The following is a 19,456-nucleotide window of genomic DNA, read 5'->3' as shown; positions in this document are numbered from 1 at the left end:
AAGTAGAAGTTCCATTCAAATCATCGAAGTAACTCCCTCTCAGAATGTTAAAATTCAGAGGAATTGATCCTTTCGATCCAGCAATGGAAGATTGGTCTCACTACATTGAACGTCTCATGTTCTTTCTCCAAGCGAGCGAGATTACGGGGGAAGAGGAGAGGCAGGCGATCCTCTTAAATACATGTGAGAATAAAACCTTTGGCTTAATTCGAAGTTTGACGGCACCAAGTGCCCCAGGTTCAAAAAATTTGGATGAATTGATGGACCTTGTGAAGGGCCATTATCAACCAAAGCCCTCAGTAATGATGCAACGGTTCAAGTTTAACTCAAGAAATAGAGCCCCGGGGGACACAGTTGCATGCTATGTGGCAAGTTTGAAGCAATTAACGGAATATTGTGAGCTTGGTACGTCCCTAAACAACATGTTTAGAGATAGTCTAGTGTGCGGTGTGAATGGGGACATGATTCAGGAGCGATTGTTACCCGAAGCAAATTTGGAAAGTGCAGTAAGAGATTCAAAAGTCATACAGGACACGCAAAATGGCACCGTCCTCCACATCGGGCAGGAAGCCCCAGCAAAAAGGGCACGAAAATGCAAGACTCTGCTGAGAAGCAGGAAACAGCTCCCGCTGGCAGGAAAATGAAAAGAAATGACTTAGCAAAGAAAACAAGAAATAATTTCAATAGAGGTGGAAACATGCAGTCTTTTAACGATTGGCAGTTTAAAAAAAATAGAATAGTTTTATTGTCATAGAAACGGACACATAACGAGACAGTGCAAGAAGAGAGCCAAGCAGACTTTTAAACAAAAGAAAAAAACCCAGTGAGATCTATAGTGTAGAAGAGCCCGAAGCAACAAATTCAGATATTTACTTGTTGTTTAATGTGAAGGTTGGGAAGACAGAACCAAAATATGTAACAGTGAAACTGAATGGTAGACCTGTTAGAATGGAAGTGGACACAGGAGCTGCCACTACAATAATTGGGGAACATACCTACGTATAGCTTAATAATGGTGAACATCAATGAAATTAAGAAGAAACTGCCCAATTAAAAACGTACACGGGTGAAGACATCCAAGTCAAAGGTATAAGTGGAGTAACTGTCCATTATGGAAGCCAATCGGTATGGTTACCAATGTTGGTATTGAGAGGCAGAGGACCAAGCCTTCTAGGATGAAATTAGCTAAGATAAATCAACCTTGATTGACCACTGAGATTCCAAAATGGAGCAAGAAGCATTTCTGCTTTGGAAAAGGAATTTGCAAGGACTGAACAACCTGAAAAACTGCAGGCTGTCTTAAGCCAAAACATGGACAAACAGCACAAGGAACTCAAAAAGACTATGCTTAAGGACAGAGTACAAGATGAGATGAGCAACCTTCGAAAGGATAAAGAAAATCTGCTGAAAGACTTTCACACACTACAAGATTCCCTAGGTCGAAGGTTGTACCTCTGGAAAAGTATGAAGAGAAACAGAAAGAATTCAGCACTTCTCAGAATAAACTGAAGGATAGGTTGGCAGAGAAGACACAACAATGCTTAATTTTCCAGGAGGCAGCGGACAAATACAAAAAAAAGAGATGGAAAAGCTGAAGGATCAGCGACATGAAGCTAACGAGACTTTGGAGGCAAAAGTCGCAGAATTTCGTAAGAAGCAGACAGATGATGAGATTGTGGAAGGCTCAGCCACTGAGTTCACTCAAGTCGGACTTGCATCTGAGAGAAGTCTGGCCAATATTGAAGCCGAAAAGAAGGTCGAGATTAAAGTCAGTGCCAGAAAGAAGAAGGCACAGAGACACAAATAAGGCTTTGATCTTGGCAGCATACGAGTATACTTTCGTACATAGGCCTGGCAGTCAAATTGCAAACACCAATGCACTTAGTCATTTGCCTTTACAAGAAAATGATGAGGAAGTCCCAGTTGCACAGGAACTTGTTTTATTGCTAAATTTCTTAGATTCCTCACCAGTATGCGCTCGACAGATCAGGGACTGGACTAGTGGGGACCCAGTCCTATCTCAAGTATGAGAACATGTGCTTCTTGGTTGGTCACAGGAGCCTGTATCTGATTAAATGAAACCGTACTTCAACAGAAGACATGAAATAACCAGCCAGGATGGCATCTTATTGTGGGGAGCACAAGTCTCCTGCTACAATTGCGAAGTTACATCAAAGCTTTGTCATTAATGGACTACCAGAAGTGGTCTTTTCTGATAATGGCACGGCATTTACGAGTGCTGAGTTTCAGTGGTTTATCAGCCACAACATTATCACTCGTAAAAACTTCACCGTACCAAGGACTGGCCGAAAGGGCGGTTCAAACGTTCAGGGCTGGCATGAAGAAGTTAACTGGAGATTCCTTAGCAACCAAGCTAGCACGCTTTCTTTTCCATTATAGGACCACCCCTCACACAACAATAGGTGTCATACCTGCAGAATTATTGATGAAACTGCATCTCAGGATGAGATTGAGCTTAATAATGCCAAATTTGTGGGGTGGAGAAGGTGGAAAGGAGTCAGTGAAGTCAGAAAACTAGACACAACTGGCATAGTTGTAAGAGGAAATTTACCGTGGGAGAATCGGTATACGTGAAGAACTTTGGAGAAGGACGAAAGTGGTTACCGGGTGAAATTAGTGCAGTGACTGCACCTCTATCTTACTATGTGAAGGTGAAAAGCCGAGTCATGCGGAGACATGTGGATCATCTAAGGAAGAGAGAAACAATGCACCAAGAAATGATTCCACCAGTGTTCATGACCGGGTCAGCATTTCCTGTTGAGAGAACTCAACCTGGTACAGACATATCTGGTGTTCCTTCAAGAGTGGAGGATACAGATCTTCAGGTGCCCACAGAAGCTGTTCAGACAACTCCGGAAAATGAAGTTCCTGACAAGGCATCTGAAGCTGTAGAGCTGAGGTGCTCTACATGCATAAGGAAACCCCCAGAAAGACTGAATTTGTAAATGACTTACCTGTGTAAATATTTTGAAAAAATTGTAATTGTAACTATAAAATGTATTTCTGAGTAAAGGGGGAGGGATGTGGTAATTATGTTTTTATCTGTTGTGTAATATACCTTTAAGAAGAATGTTATAAAAGATCACATGATCTTAGCATCCAATAGGAGAGTAGCATGGGCTACCTCAGTAATTTAGTCCTTCATAGCGTAGAGATAGAGTTTGAAGTGTAAGCACATGTTTAGTTGTTGCTGAGTCCCTTTGTAAATAAACAAGTCTCGACCTAAGAAGTGTCTGCTGATCAACTCTATCAATAGTACCATCTCGGCCACCTCTCACAACAAGCTGGCGATGAGGATCCACAGGATGCAACAGTAGCCTTTTCTCAACTTACTTTTCATTTATCTTCATATAATTTATATTCATAACTTTAAGGAGGACAGTTTATATTATAAAACCATTTAGATGTACCAATCATTGCAATTGCAAAACCTAATATTCTGAAAATTCGCATAGCATTAGATCTGCTTGAATTCTTTACAGGTCAACGGTGGCCTGGGAAAAAAAGCATGTTGGCACTTGTTACACCAGTAAAAAGTTTTATTTGTATGGGCCGAAAAAACCATGTAAAGTGTAGAAAGGGCAAGTACCTATGGAATATATGAGTGCACATTTTATGGAGTCCACCTTGGTATGAGAAAATATCAAGTAGTTTAGAAGCTTTTCCTGGAAATCTATGGGCGGAACTTTCCCAAAATTGCGCTAAGTGCGGAAGCGAGCGGGTAAAATGGAGTCCTGCCCACCAATGAAAATGGCGGGTTTTCACGCCGTAACTTCCCAAATCCACCTCATTATATATTCACTCCCACGCAACATGCCGCGTTCTCATTCACCCGCTCACCATCATCCCGCTGTTGCATCACGCTAGCCGCCATCTTTAAAAGGCAGCCGCCAGCATAGTGCTCATCGCCACCAGCTCAACACCACTGCCTGGGAGACATGGCCAGCATAGGCAAAAAGACTGCAGCCCCCACTTCAACGACGGGTCCCTCAAGCGACTTCCGGATGCCGTGGAGGCCCAACGGGATGTGCTCTACCCCCGCTCTGGCCGCAGGATGGGTAGCAATGTCACCAACCCGGCTTGGGAGGTGGTGGCAGCGGTGGTCAGCATTAACGCCCTGCAGAGGAGGACCGCCACCCAGTGCCACAAAAGGATGAATGATCTCCCGCATTCTGCTGGGGTAAGTCAATCTTTTCATCACCCCCAACTCACACACACTCAAGCCCATCACATCCACAGGTCCCTCACTCACTGCCAGTGCAAGGGACATCACCATTCACTCTTTCACACACACCATCATTGTCCTCATCCCGTCCATGGGACCATTCACCACCCACACAGGCCAGGCATACTTACCATCTGGTCTGGTAAATGTCCTGATAGACTCTTCCCATCTCTATCCATGCAGGACAAACTGGCTCACAACAGGAGGGAAAGGTTGCAGACAGGTGGAGGGATGCCGGAGATCAAAGTTCTTACAGAATTCGAAAACAGAACCATCCAGCTGGCCAGCAATGACCGGGACCGGTCCTGTGCTGACAGTGAGTCGGCCCTGCTCTACCAAGTGAGGATCCAGCAGTGCAACATCCATCAGACAACCATGCTGTGAGTGATGTGTCCTCTTTCACAGGCCACTGCCATGCACTAATTATCTCCCCTTGCTTTTGCAGGCACATCTGCCAAACAGCCGACAGAGTCCATGACCTCCAATCAAGCCCCGAGGAAATCTCTGAAGAGGAATCTGGATGCATCCTTCCTGACGTCCTGTCACAGCGCTCATCCACACCCTCCACAGGCAGAGAGACCCACACCTTGGTGGGACCTAGTTTTAGAGTAGCATTGGGATCACAATCTGGGGAGCACATCGCGCTTTCTGATCCACAACAGGCGGAGGCAGTGACTTCCCAGGTCCCCAGCACTCGGAGGACAGCTGGAGGCCAGAACATTGCTGAGTCCGAGTCAGATGACGAGCCTCTGGACTCAGTTATGTCACAGTTTCTGGAGCTGCAAAGGCAAACTCGGGAACATCAGGAAGGGATGTCCGCTACACTCCTCAGATGGCAAAGCACGATGGAGGAGTCCATCCGCCTTCAGGCTGAGATGAGAACACCGGCATTGCAACGCACTGAGGTCAACACTGGCCGGATGGTGGCAACCATAGAGACCTTGGTCCAGGACATCACTCCTGCACTGCTGCGTGGGCTTAACTCCATCACCGATGCCATAGTTGACCTCCAACAATGTGTACACGAGAGGGGTGCTGGGCAGCTCGATCTCACTCCAGCTACCCCTTCCACTCACAGAGTTAGCCAAGGTCCCTTGGGCACCCATAGGGTGGAGGATCAGCAGGCCATCCACCCATGTGACCCTGGGAGTGACCAGCCCATCTGACTGCCCTCTTCCTGTGATCTCTGCAGATCGAGCTTCACAGGCCGAGGAGGGTGGAAGTGCATAGTAAAATAGGGCAAAGTCAGCATGGTTTCATTAAGGGGAGGTCATGCCTGACAAAACTGTTAAAATTCTTTGAGGAGGTAACCAGTAGGTTAGACAAAGGAGAGCCAATGGATGTTATCTACTTGGACTTCCAGAAAGCCTTTGGCAAGGTGCCGCACAGGAGGCTGCTCAGTAAGATAAGAGCCCATGGTGTTAGAGGCAAGGTACTAGCATGGATAGAAGATTGGCTGTCTGGCAGGAGGCAGAGAGTGGGGATAAGGGGGTCCTTCTCAGGATGACGGCCAGTGACTAGTGGAGTTCCACAGGGGTCAGTGTTGGAACCACAACTTCTCACTTTATACATTAATGATCTAGATGAAGGAACTGAGGGCATTCTGGCTACGTTTGCAGAAGATACAAAGATAGGTGGAGGGACAGGTAGTATTGAGGAGGCGGGGAGGCTGCAGAAGGATTTAGACAGGTTAGGAGAATGGGCAAAGAAGTGGCAGATGGAATACAACTTGGGGAAGTGTGAAGTCATGCACTTTGGTAGGAAGAATAGAGGCATAGACTATTTTCTAAATGGGGAGAGAGTTCAGAAATCTGGAGTGCAGAGGGACTTGGGAGTCCTAGTCCAGGATTCTCTTAAGGTGAACTTGCAGGTTGAGTTGGTAGTTAGGAAGGCAAATGCAATGTTGGCATTTATTTTGAGAGGACTAGAATATAAAAGCAGGGATGTGCTGCTGAGGCTTTATAAGGCTCTGGTCAGACCACATTTAGAATATTGTGAGCAATTTTGGGCCCCGTAACTCAGGAAGGATGTGCTGGCCCTGGAGAGGGTCCAGAGGAGGTTCATGAGAACGATCCCAGGAATGAAAGGCTTAACATATGAGAAACATTTGAGGACTCTGGGTCTATACTCGATGGAGTTTAGAAGGATGAGGGGGGATCTGATTGAAACTTATAGTATACTGAAAGGCCTGGATAGAGTGGACGTGGGGAAGATGTTTCCATTAGTAGGAGAGACTAGGACCTGAAGGCACAGCCTCAGAGTAAAGGGAAGATCTTTTAGAACAGAGATGAGGAGAAACCTCTTTAGTCAGAGAGTGGTGAATCTTTGGAATTCATTGCCACAGAAGGCTGTGGAGGCCAGGTCATTGAGTGTATTAAAGGCCGAGATAGATAGGTTCTTGATTGGTAAGGGGATCAAAGGTTATGGGGAGAAGGCGGGAGAAACTTATCAGCCATGATTGAATGGCGGAGCAGACTCGATGGGCCGAATGACCTAATTTCTGCTCCTAAGTCTTATGGTCTTAGGGTGCCACCTGCCACACAGCAGGACCCCGAAAGCAGGTCGGGGCCCTCCAAGTCTCGGCCCTCCAGAGGATGCCCACCAAAGTCATCACAGACAGGGCATCACAGTCAGCACGCTGCCTCCACCTCCGCTGTGGATGTTCGGGGAGCACCAAGGCATAATGGCAGGGTTAGGAAAGTTAGGTAAAAGTAGTTGCACAGCCTGGCCATGGGTGTTGATGACTTGTACATACTGTTCATTCAGAAGCTATTAGGGCCTCTACTGCATCTCCATGACAGGAGCATTCTCATAGAGGGTATTGGCGCTGTGATAAGCCAGACTGGAATCAAATATTTACAACTGCGAAGATCTATGGGGACACCTCACTGCATGTCATCATGATCCTCCACAAATCTAGCAGCTATGAGGGCCTCCCGAGCATGCCTGCCTCGTCTCGCCAGTGTGAGTGCCTCATCCCTGTCGTCATCACCACCGAGGACACCCTCACCCTCATCCCTGTCAGTGTCCTCCTCTTCGGAGGAGACGTGCAGCTCTTCCATCTCCTCCTCAGCCAGCTCCTCTCCCCGTTGCAGCGCCAGGTTGTAAAGGGCGCGGCAGACGGCAATGATGCGTGACACCCTCTGCAGGCTGTACTGCAGGGCTCCACCAGACTTGTCCAGGCACTGGAACCTCATCTTCAGCATCCCAATGGTCTGCTCCACCAAGTTGCGAGCTGCTGCCTGAGCCTCATTATAGCGTCACTCTGCTGCAGTCTGAGGCCGCCGCATGGGTGTCATCAGCCACGGCCTCTGCAGGTAGCCCTTGTCCCCAAGGAGCCAACTCTGCAGCCTCTGTAGACCCTGGAAGACGGCAGAGATCTGCGAGCGACTCAGGATGTAGGCTTCGTGCACACTCCCTGGAAACCGTGCGCGTACCTGCAGGATGCGTTTCTGGTGGTCGCGTACCAGCTGCACATTCAGTGAGTGGAAGCCTTGCAATTGATGAAGTCCACCCAGTGTAACGATGGAGACCTGAGCACCACATGAGTGCAGTCAATCACACCCTGTATCTGTGGGAATTCCGAGATCAGGGCAAATCCAATGGCCCTTGTATCCTGGCTGTCCCGGTCCCGGGCGAAATGCACAAAGTTGTGTGCCATGGAGAAGATGGCATCTGTGATCTCATGGATGCATTTGTGGGTGGTGAATTGTGAAATCCCACAGAGGTCACCTGTGGAGTCCTGAAAGGAGCTACTGGTGTAGAAATTGAGCACCACGGTTACTTTCACAGCCACTGGCAGTGGATGCCCTCCATGTCCCCTTGACGCCAAGTCCTGCAGTAAGTGGCAGATGTGAGCCACCAGGCCCCTAGACATGCACAGTCGTCAGTGGCACTGGCTCTCAGTCATCTGCAGGAATGGCAGGCTGTGTCTATAGACCCTGGGTGTCGCTAGGCACTGACTAGCCACACCTCGCAGTCGCTCCTGGGCAGCGTGTGCGGGAGCCCCTGCTGCCCCTTCTTCATGAGGTTGCTGCTCCTGCCTTTGTGCGGCCAGGTGCCTCAGTCTCTCCCTCCTCCGTCTTCTACAGTCTCTGTAGGCCATCAGGCATACAGCTAGGTCACCAGGATCCATGACCCTGACGTGGTCCTCCTGTAGCATGAAAGGGAGAGAGAGACGTGGTTATCATGGCTGTACTTAGCACCATTCCTGGCCCAGTGTGACGACCCCTTAACGCTTCCCGGAGAGTGCTGGTCACCCCTCGGATGGCCAGAGATGGGTGCACTGCATGGCTGCCCTGTCAGCCTGCGACATAGGGAACACTGGTCCAAACCAGGATGCTGAGATTGCAAGGGACTGTGAGCTCCTCCAGCAGTGACTGCTACATGGCCAGCTTTGGCGAGAAGATTGTACAACGTGTGCAGTCCAACTGCTGCACGGTCCAATAAAGTGGTGGTGGACTCCAAGTCTGTGCTGGGGGGGGTGGGGCGGTGGGGGAGGTATGGTATGGAGCAGTTGGTGGCCCTTTGGTGCCTCTGCATTGCTTGCATGGTCAGGCAGACTAGGAGCCTGCCCCCAGTCATATCACTGTGGCTGCACCAGATCTGTCTCAGTTGCAGACGCATGGTCTATTTGTACAGGTGTCCCTAATGCCCCCACTTACCCTGCCCCCCACCTCGATTGCCTGTGCATGGGATGCAGCCCCAGGGCAGCACTTGACCCCACCCCCACTCCTCAGCATTCACCTCCGAGGCTGGCCAGCATTTGCCCCTAGACACCCCCCCTCAGCAGTTGCTTGCAGGCCCAGGCATCAGTTTCCCCCTTTCCCCAACACCCCTGAGGTCTGTAAACAACAGACGAGCTGTGGAGAACGCTGCTGCTAACTCACCTCAGCTCTCCCAAAGTGAAGGCTGCCAAGTGCACGTCGCCAGTGTACTGTTGTGAGGGGCGCTATGGTGGGGTTCCAAGAGCCTGGCGGGATGGCCTTTTACTTCTATGCTAATATATAACAATTAGCTACCCGCCGACCGATGGCGGGAAACGCGGCCTGCCATCAGCAGGCTGAGTGGAAGATCGCGACCTGCCTTCACGCCATCGTGAAGTGGGTCCCACCATATTTTCCGCGCACACCACCAATTACGCCCATCGGCAGCGGGCTTGGAAAATTCCACCCTATGTAATAGACTGCCACTCTCAAACTGCAGAACACACGAGAAATGAGACAGATTAATACAAATCGCAACACACATCACAACTGGTCCCTAATTATGGAGAAAATCTATCCATTCTAACGATATCCGCTGGATGGAGAGGGAAAGTCCCTGTGGACCTCTTTCTGACTGTACTTGCCCATCCCAAGTATGCACTGCGTTTGAAGCATATTAAATTACTTCACATGCATGAACAACTAGGCTGTCACTTGTATCGTTCGAGAGATTAACAAGATTAACGCACAGTCAGCAAGAACATCTTTTATGTTTTATTCTGAAGCATTTGCCTTTTTCAATTCATGGGAAAAGGCACCATGATTATCTTGTTGGTGGTCTTGTCTGCAGCATTTAATACATGTGAGATCGAAGTAACCTTTGCACTCAAACGTCCTCCAGCTGGGACAGCAGTTTTGCTAATTAATTGCCCTGCGGATTGTTGGTTGAATGGAGATGCGTGTTTCGGCAGATGCAAATGTTGGTGAGTGAGAGTCTATGGTGTTTAGTGCCTGCAGCCGAGTAAACAGATGTATTTGACGGGGGCCTGGCTGAAGAATAACAGTAACGCTGTTTTATCCAGATGTCTAAACAGAAATGATTATGTAATTGTAAATGTCAGTCCATGCAGCCCGAACTAGTGATTGCAAAGTGCTTTTGGCAAAGGAACCAAGAAAGTGACAAGGAAAAAACAAACAAGAGTAATGTAAACAAAGAAGAGATTTTTCCACGCTGGCTTACTAGCCCTTTAAACACATTTTTCCTTGGAATTAGAAAGCATTGCCAGAGGCAGATTTAACGTCATAGAAAAAATGTTTTCAATAAAAGGTTTTCTCCCATATGAGATTGATTATTGCTTGAAGCTCACCCACTGTGCTTCTCTTAGAGCCTTCATGTGTAGATGGCAGTTAATTTCCTGCAGGGCACTGATTCAAAATACAGTATGTTTTTTTTTTATTCTTTCATTGTATATGGGCATCACTAACAAAACCAGCATCTGTTGCCCATCCCTAATTACCCTTGAGCTAAGTGGCTTATGAGGCTGTTTCAGAGGGCAGTTGTGGATCTGAAGTCACGTATATGCCAGACTGGGTAAGGACAGCAGATTTCCTTTCCTAAAGAACATTAGTGAACAAGGTGGGTTTCCATAACAATTGATGGAAGTTTCACGGTCACCCTTACTGAGATTAACTTTCCAATTTCAGAATTTGAGTATTGCTTAAAAAAGACATTTTGTCGAAGCTTTTCATCTTGCACTCCTCAGGACAATCGCAAGAATACCAATGTCAGGGGAAGCAACAACGTTACACTGTGTAAGAGAGTGCTGATCGGCTGGCAAGTAGAATCTGATTGGTAGAGGGATTGCCATGGAGAATGCATCAGTTAATGGTGACTGAAAGTTAATTGCCAAACATTGTTTGAAATTTAAACCAGGCAGCTTGGCTCTGATCAGTCAAGGCATTGCCCTGAGGAATGAACCAGCAAATGGCTATTGCTTATTTTGTTTAGCTGGAACAGGCGCGATGTGTGTACGTGTTCTTTTATCTGCAAAGAACAGGGCCCTCTGTATTAATATGTAGCTTCCAGTACATGCAAAATAATTCAGATAAACAAAATAAATGATAGCCATCAGCTGGTTCATTCCTCAGGACAATGTCTTGACCAATTGGAATCAAGCTGCCTGGTTTAAATTTCAAACAATGGCAGTTAACTTTCAGTCACCATTAACTGGTGTATTCTCCATGACAACACCCCTCCCAATCAAATTATATTTGCCAACCAATCAGCACTATCTTCTCATACAGCATAAAGTTGTTGCTTCCCCTGACATTGGTATTCTTGCAATTGTCCTGATGAGTTCAATATGAAAAGCTCCGACAAAATGTCTTTTTTGAGCAATATGCCAGACTGGGTAAGGATAGCAGATTTCCTTTCCTAAAGAACATTAGTGAAGAAGGTGGGTTCTGTACTACCAAAATGACAATCTCAGAATTATTATTTGAATTTCACCAGCTGCCATCTGGATTACTAGTCAATTAACATTACCACTACACCCACCATCTCCCCATTTGTTGTTATTGTTTTGTAATGATTACTCTCAACCACCGGTAGGGTTAGGCTAAAAATAATTAGTAATGACACGGCAGGTGATGAGGTCACATTGCTTCCTGAAAATAATCCGGCATTTGCATCAAAAATTTAAATCACATTTGGCAGATGTTGCCTAGCAATAATAGATCTATGATTATGTTGATAAAGCAACAACATAGTTAAGGTTGTGATCTATTTCACTGTTATATTTGCTGTGCTGCTTCCTCTTTACATTTTAAGAATATTATTATTCACTTGTCTTAGTGCCAGTAATTTGGACCATAATTTGGCAAAATCACCAGCCCAGGAGCAAATCTGGAAAGAAGCCAATTTATTAAAATCATAATACCGTTACTAAAAAGGATGCATTTTCATATGTACAACAGGCTTCAAAATGTACCTTAGGTTTTGCTGTCTCAAATGTAATGGCCAATTTATCCTCAAAGTGAGGTGCCAGGCTTCCAATCAGTCATTCAGTGTTAGCTCCAGGACAATTAATTGGGACACAACCTTATTATATCAAAGGAAGTATCTGTGCCACAAAATAACACAACACACAAAAACTACAATTATTTAATGTTATGAATCCTGTTTGAAGTCTGTTAAAATTTAAGTAATTTTTAAAAAATTATATTTTATTGATGCAAAGCCTTTAATATATAGCTCAAATAACTACTCTTCAGATGTGAATTTGGACTGTTCAATTTTTGTGGCTATTTAGCAGAGGCGACAGGGAGATTCAATTGTGATTCTGTCCTCATTCAATTTCCGTATATAAATTGTTAATTGCACTTTGTGTTTAAGTGTGTGCAGGTGATGGGCATTAACTAGGGTTTCACTCGAGCACATAACAAGAGACACTTATTGAAACTGTGTGGTTGGGTTAGGTGGTATATACTTGTAATGTTTAACTCTGCAAATAAATGTAAGACTGAAAAAACTTAGGGTCCAGTGCTATTCTTCAATAACTGTTTCTCTTGATTAGAACATAAACACCCTCCCTCATCCAAGTATAATTATGCAACTGTTTATAGATCATACTCTGAATATTGGTTTTCCAAATATCAACTTCACAGATTATAAGGACATAAGAAATAGGAGCAAGAGTAGGCCATATGGTCCTTGAGCCTGTTCCATCATATGATAAGATTGTGGCTGATCATTAATGTAAATTCCCCTTTCCTGCTGTTACGATCCTGGACCAGACACCCAAATTTTGGTGCGATCTGGTTAGGGATCATTAACTTTTTGTTTAATGCAGACAAAGTTTGAGGTCCCAGGTACTTACCTAAAAGAATAAAGCCACAAGAGTGGACACAATTTTAAACAAACCAAAATAAACTTTACAAAGCCAGTCAAGTAAAAAAAATACAATATCTATCTTATGCTCTAACCTTCAGAATTATCATGAGGTATATGTGAATCAACAGGCAAACTGTGGTTGAGCATACCACACTGCACAATAAATAGCAGATTCAACCAAGGTTGATCCCACAAATTTCTCAGCAACCCACCCAGATGTCAGTGTCCATTATGAGTTACACAGCCTTGTTAAAACCCATGAGGGATTGAAAGCCGCCACTTTCAAAGATCTAGCATCTGAATTCCCTCAAAAAGTCACTCTGACTCAGACTTCCTCAACAACTGCCCACCTCTTGATGGTTTAATCTCTTCTCCTGAGACTATATTCCACTGGCTTCCTGAGGCTGCAATACATCACTGACTCATGGTCACAACATGCTGAACAGAACACCATTACTCCAAAGGGTAGGTAACCTTTGCCCCCACAGTTGGCTGCATGGTATCACCAATATCGTGCTGTCTTTTCAGCTTTCTAAGGCTTCTCCTGAGCCCTTACTACCTGGAGCCTGCCAACAGCAGCACTTTTGCTGCTTGGAGCCTCTTCTTTTGCTCCTCTCCCCAGTGGTTTCTCTCCCTCATGGTTCTTTCTGGTGGTCTCCTCCCAGTGGCTCCTTCCCCTATGGTCATCCTCTCTTTGGGTTGCCTCCCTGGATTCCCTCTCTCAGTGCTAGGACTCCCCTTGTTAAGGCACTTAAAACTAGTTCCTGAGACCATGGCTTTTGTACCAAGCTGAGCCCTTAAACTGAAAAAAAACAAAACTAACAGACCATGTGTAGCCTGTCACCCTGCTGCACTCCATGTATGCCTCAGAACTCTTGGGCTTGCCTGGAAGTGGAGTCCTTGACCTCCACCCGAAACAAGATAAGTCCACATCTCTTATCAATGTCCACTCCCTATATCACTTGATCCAAAGGTCTATCCATCTCAGCCTTGAACATACTCAACCATGAGCATCCACAGCTTTCTGGAGTAGAGAATTCCAAAGATTCACAACCCTCTGAGTGTGGAAATTTCTCCTCACTTCAGTCCAGAATGGCCATCCCCTTTTCCTGAGACTACGTCCCCTGGTTCTAGACTATGCCGCAGGGGAGACATCTGCTCAGCATCAAACCTGTCAAGCCTTCTCAGAATCTTGCATGTTTCAATGAGATCACATTTCATTCATCTAAACACTATAGGTTCATTCTATTGAATCTCTCCTCATAGGATAATCCTCTTATCCCAGGAATAAATCTAGTGATTATAATGGATGTAAAAAAAAACACAGTTACACAATGTACATTACTTCAACACATAAATGTTTGGCACAATACACATTGACCCCCAGTTTGAAAACAAGAATTTTTTATCCATCATGCTATCTTGCGTAAGGATATTGGATTTGCTGTAACACTATAGCCATGATGTTATGTCATTTTGCTGAATTAAATATTTGACCCCAATCTTTCAGCATATGACAAATGCAGATGCATAATCCTTGTTTAAGGGACCCAATTCCTCATTTACCCAATCATTCCATTATTAATCTAGAACATCAGCTTCTTAAAAATATGACAGGGGAGATCATAGATCAAAATTTCTTGGCAAGTAAACTAAAAGCTATCACTTAAAACTAATTTAAAAAGCATCTGATGTGTCTTTGAAATATATACAGAGGTATTCTTGCTTGATGTAAGATCATATAATTCAGTTTTATTTTGTTTTACAATAACAGCCGTTTGCATTCATGTAACACTTTTAACATTAAAAAAATCTCAAAGCAATTCAGGGTCATAAAGGAAAATGCCATTACTGATTTCATCTTAGTTTTTTTTATCTGGTTAAATCTTTATGTTCAATTAAGATGAAGGAAATCTAGATGCTGGTGACTGGGTAGCTTCTCTACTTTTTGCAAACATCAAACCCTACTATATTAGGCAGAATTTTATGGCCCCATCATGGCAGGAGCCAGAAAATGTGGCGAGCCACTCAAAACTCCATTGACTTCGGTTGGACCGGAAAGTCCTGCTAGCAGGAGGAGCTGTAAAATTTCGCCCATCATACATTGCAGAAATTTGATGTTAGAGTCAATGGGGAAGATTTTCATAGAAACCTGGAAAGATTTACAGCACAGATGGAGGCCATTTGTCTCATCATATCCAGTCAGTTGTGTAACTGACATTACATGATCAGGCAGGATTGGCAGAGTAATGTTGAGCAGATGTTAATAATGCACTTCTCGATGATTGCCCGATTGGAAAACTCTGCACTAGAGTGCAGTTTGTTCTATTCAACAAAGGGAGGACAATTTCCATATGACAGAAATCTTTCATACATTCCCAGAAACTGTTGCATGGCTGGTCCATTGGAACGGATTAGAAATTGTCAACATTGATAATTAGTTACTGAAGCACTTGGAAAACTGAATTGGAGTTTAATAACTGGTAGGGTTGATCTGATTAAGCAGAAAATGCTGCAATTCCTGTAAACGTATAGGGTCTGTTTTAAAATCCACTTCAGAACTGCCATTAAAAGGACAAAGTCTTTGTTCAAAATATAAACACAGCACACTTAACTTACAGCCTAGCTATGAACCTTCATATTGTTGATATGGCATGATGTAGCAATTCCAGTGCTCAATGAGACTGCCCTAGTGTAAGTTCTCAATATGAGCTAATAAATTCCTTCAATAATCCAAACCAAGGACTTCCTTTTCAGAAGAAACGTCTCCAGGATACATCATAAACAACAACAGCTAGCATGATTTTCAACTTCCTGACTCTCTGTTCCTTTCTTGGGATCCCTTTTTCGTCCTGACATTGGGACTCCAAAGGTTGAGATACAATCCTAACCATAAAAGTCATGATGCAAAAGGGGGCCACCATTCAGCCTATCGAGTTCAAGCCAGCTCTTTGTAGAGCTAACTAGTCAGTCCCAGTCCCCAGCTCTATACCTCTGTAAGTTTATTTCCTTCAAGTGTTCTTCAAATTTCCTTTCAAAATTATGATCATCTCTGCTTTCATCACCCTTGTGGGCACCCTCCAGGTCATTAACACTCACTGTGTAAAAAGGTTCTTCCTCACATCCTTGCCCAAGGCCCAAAGCCTTAAATCTCTGTCCCCTAGTCCTTGTAACATCAGCTAATGGGAAAAGCTTTTCTTTGTCTACCTAACCTAAACCTTTCACAATCTTGTCCAACTTTATCAGATCTCTGCTCAACTTCCTTTGCTCCAAGGAGAACAGCCCCAGCTTCTCCAACCTAACCTTGTAGATAAAATATCCCTCACGCTTGGAATCGTTCTGGTAAATTCGTCTTCACCTTCTCAAGGATCCTCACGGTATTTCTAAATTGTGGTGACCAGAACGGGATGCAGTACCGTGGCTGCAGCCTCACCAGAGCTTTATAAAGATTCAGCATAACTTCCTGCTTTTGTACCAATACTTATATTTATGAAGGCCAAGATCCTATACTTTCTCAGTACACCCTGCCACCTTCAAAGATCTATGCATATGAACCCTCAGGTCCTTCTGTCCCTGCACACTCTTTAGAGCTGTGCCATGTAATCCATATTGCCTCTCCCTACCCTTTCTGCCAAAATGCATCGGCTCACACTTCTCTGTATGATCTTCCATCTGCCACTTGTCTTCCCATTCTGCTAGCCTACCTTTGTCCTGTTGCAATCAATAGGTATCATCCTCATTGTTTGTCACACTCCAAGTTTGTTATCATCAACAAATTTTGAAATTTTCCCCTATATTCCAATATCCTTTATCGAGATGATGGTGCATATAATTAATTAAAGAGAATGACATTAAAACTATAATCCCCTCCCAAGGGTCAGTTAACCCACCCATAAACTTCATTTCGTTGTGCTTGCCTGACCTATCTTCCTCCTCTCCCCTGAGTAAAAGGTAGCTTAACTACTCACTTACAATCAATCTGTCAATATAGAATTAAAGAATCTTACAGCTCAGAAGGAGGACATTCAGTCCATCACACCTGTAGCAAGAGTACACCTTGAAAGAGCTGTCCAATGTAATCGCACATTCCTGCTGATTTTCCATCATTCCTCTTTATATACATGTCTAATTGATTTTTCAAAGTTCCAACATAATCTGATGCCACCACCCTTTCAGCTAGTGTATTTTGGAATTTAACAATCCTCTGTGTCAAGTAATTTCTTTTCATTCCCCCTCTAGTTCTTTTGCCAATTATTTTAAATCTATGATCTCTCATTACTGACCAACTTGCTAGAGAAAATCATTTCTCCTTTTTTACTCTGTTAAAACTCCATATAATTTTGAATATTAGGTCTCCCCTTAAACTTCTCTGTTGTAAGGAGAACAATCCCAGTTTCTCAATCTCTCCACATAATTGAATCCCCTCATCCCTGATAACATCCTGATGAACTTTCTCCATATCTCAAAAGCCTCTCCAGGGCCTTGACATCGTTATTAAAGTGTGGCGTCTAGAATTGTATGATACCCCAGCTGAGGTCTAACAGCAGATTTACAGGGGAGAGTTTTCTCCCTATTGGAGGGGGTTGTGCGGGGGCGGGCGTGGGCGGGTGGGTGCCGCCATTTTATGTGGGTGGGCCTGGAAGCGCTGAGCTAGGTGGGGGTGTCGGGGGGTGGGGGGGGCTTGCCTGAGTTGGGGAGTGCGTTCTTTCGCACATGCACGTGAAAGAGCGCAGAAATCTTCTTGAGGCGCAGAGCTGCCTCAGAGAGATTGGATGAAGTCCTAAAAATTTTAATAAAGAAAAAAAATATTTAAGACATGTCCCCTCATGTGAAAGTGTCACATGAGCTGGTACATGTCTATGAATGTTATTAAAAATTTTAATAAAACTTTTAATACCTTCAAGAAACCAAACTCCGCCCGTGGATGAGGTTTCATGATAAATGCGAAAGCTGTCTAGGCTCCTCGCCTGCCCCCCAACCTTAAGGTTGGACAGGCAGCTCCGTTAAGTGTTTTAATTGGTATTTAACGGCCTTTGACAGTTCAGCGAGTGTGCAGCCGATTTGACGGCACGCCCGCCGAACTGAAAAGCTGAATGACAGGCGGTGGCGTCGGGACGCACGCCCAATGTCACCGTGCGTCATTTTACAAGCTGGCGAGCGGGCCCCGCCCCATGCTCGCCGACTCGAAAATTCAGGCCATAGAGATTTAGAATGATCTTATTTTTTTTGTGTTCAATATCACAGCCAAGTATGTACTTTTTACCAATTACACAGTCGAGTATATACTTTATAACCACCTCGACTTCTCCTGCCAGGTTTAAAGATTTGTGATATGCACCCCCAGGTCCCTCTGTTCTTGCAAGCCCCCCACCCCCCATCCCCCCCCCACCCATTTAAAATACGGTAGTGCCATCCCCGCCCTGCTGTGAGGCTGCAGCTCTGTTTTAATCTGGTGGTAGAGTTCTGTGAGCACCTCTTCCATGAGTTGCAGACAATGAACATGCTGCTCCTGGCTAGGGTGGAGCTGTGAGAAGTGCTCCTGAGAGCCTTGCTCCCCCTCTTCTCCTTCATTGTTTTCTTATTTGCTGCCTCTGCACCGTTTCCCTTTCATGCTGTAGCTGAAGGGCTCTATAACTAGAGCCTCCATGACGCAGAGCAAACTCTGTTTGCTCAGAGTTCTTAATGTCCAACACTTTTCCCACATGCAGCAGCAATCTCTGGCATGTTCAACTTTGGTAAGCAACTTCTCTTAATGCTCAGTATTTCTGCAACTCCAAGCAGAGCCAGTAGAAAGCAATAAGCAACTAACCTGCAAGCCATTGATGGTCCCTGTAAATAGCACTGGTGAGGCCGTTCCTCCATGTGGCTGAATGCATATCCAGCTCCGTGTTTAAGAGAGGTTGTTAAGTAGAATGACAAGATCCAAGCTGGCAGCATCGGCATCAAAACAGTGTTGCACACTGACTGGCATCATGATCTGCCTACTTTGCATCATAAAACCCACACTTATAACCCCCCCCAAATTGGCCATCAGCATGGGCCATGCCAGAAATGAGAAGAAATGGTCTAAACACCATTTTGCTACAAAACTTCCATCTGCTGCACCAAAACTGCCAGCATCCCCGAAGCCAAATTTTGCAGCTTAAATTTCTAATATAATAATTGTGTAAAAAAAAATTCTCAAAGGAATTACAAAGCATAGACATAAACCTATTGGTTCATCTCAGAAATATCAGCAACAATCTCTTCTGCACTAGATTACGTCTTTCTCTAAGGCCTGGGGTTTGGGTTCTGTTCCATTTGCAGTGGTTTCACTGCTGATCTGTGCTTTCTTTCCAAAGTTTTCTAGGCCAACAACATACATAAACTCACTTTATGACCTATGACAGCTAGGAAACTATCACTTTTATTCTTGGTAAAATATCCATTTTCACTGCTGCATTAAACAACAATACAGGTAAATGGAGACAGATGTTCGTGCAGCACACTTCACTTATTTCTGAAAATTTTGGGGAATAATTAATAAAATCAAACTGCACCAACTTCCCACTTTGTTTGTTTCTTTCAGCCCAGCCAGCACAACAATCCACATTCTCCCTCAGAGTTCAAATA

General features: G+C 44.8%; 1 protein-coding gene across 7 annotated transcripts in view; it reads right to left on the bottom strand.

Moving 5' to 3' along the window:
- The window catches only part of LOC144691639 (FERM and PDZ domain-containing protein 4-like), a 646,062-nt gene that overhangs the window by 425,722 nt on the left and 200,884 nt on the right, over window positions 1-19,456 (bottom strand). The window lies entirely within an intron of this gene.

This window comes from Cetorhinus maximus, chromosome 16, assembly GCF_964194155.1.
Source record: "Cetorhinus maximus chromosome 16, sCetMax3.hap1.1, whole genome shotgun sequence".
Lineage (NCBI taxonomy): Eukaryota > Metazoa > Chordata > Chondrichthyes > Lamniformes > Cetorhinidae > Cetorhinus > Cetorhinus maximus.
This window is presented reverse-complemented; position numbering and strand designations above follow the sequence as displayed.